Genomic DNA, 798 nt, shown 5'->3' with positions numbered 1-798 from the left:
CCTAGCCTTCAAGGAGTAGATGGGTGGGAAATAGGTGAATAGGGCTTGTCAATCTATCCACAGGGGGATTGGCTCATCTCATCATTAAAGTGAGCAGAACAACAGAAGAAGAAGAATAACCTCACCGCCAGCAAAGATGCAGCAAGAGAGCAACTCCACATTAACTAGTTGGTCAAAAGGCAGCTATAAAAATAGACTTCATCATCACAAGCTATGTATAAAATCCAGTTGAGGGTGAAGCAAGCCTGGATTTGCAGATAAGCCCACTGAAAGGTTCATTTTAAAGAACATTCAGTACAGTTTCTCTCCACCAAGCAGAGAACATTCTAGAAGGGGTGAGGTCCTCCCACTGCGCACAGGGCTGGGCCAACTTGTGGTCACACCTGGTCCTGCAAGTGGGCCAGTCTCTGAGAAAGCTCATCCTGCTCTTGCCCACCGAGCCCACCTGGCCTTGGGGCAGCTCCATACTGGGATCAAGGCCAGCCTCATCGGCCATCTCCTGGAGAAGCAAATCTACTTGGTTCTGGGGAGTGGTCATTGTCAACTTCTATCTGCTGCACCTGCATGTCCAGCGTCTCACACTGGTCCTCTAATTTGTCCAGCAGGTTAGAAATCTCCAGATTCATTGTTTTCAGTGTTGCATCCATGGACTTTACCACACCAGCCATTGACTTGATCACCTTACGTGTCTTCACTGCCATCTGGACTTTGGCAGCCACTGCATCCAGACACACATTCATCAGGAAATTCACTGCCTGATTCTTCTGGCAGGTGGCATTTTCAGTGTGTATCTGTGCC

The 798-nt window shown here is 48.6% G+C and overlaps 1 pseudogene; it reads right to left on the bottom strand.

Annotated features, from left to right (window-relative positions):
* Window positions 1-377: 377 nt before the first annotated feature.
* LOC102875637 overlaps window positions 378-798 on the bottom strand; it is a 6,672-nt pseudogene continuing 6,251 nt past the window's right edge.

This window comes from Elephantulus edwardii, unplaced genomic scaffold (assembly GCF_000299155.1).
Source record: "Elephantulus edwardii isolate Elephantulus edwardi_28Jun2011 unplaced genomic scaffold, EleEdw1.0 scaffold00297, whole genome shotgun sequence".
Classification (NCBI taxonomy): domain Eukaryota; kingdom Metazoa; phylum Chordata; class Mammalia; order Macroscelidea; family Macroscelididae; genus Elephantulus; species Elephantulus edwardii.
Note: the sequence above shows the minus strand (reverse complement) of the source record. Positions and strands in the feature narration are given on the sequence as shown.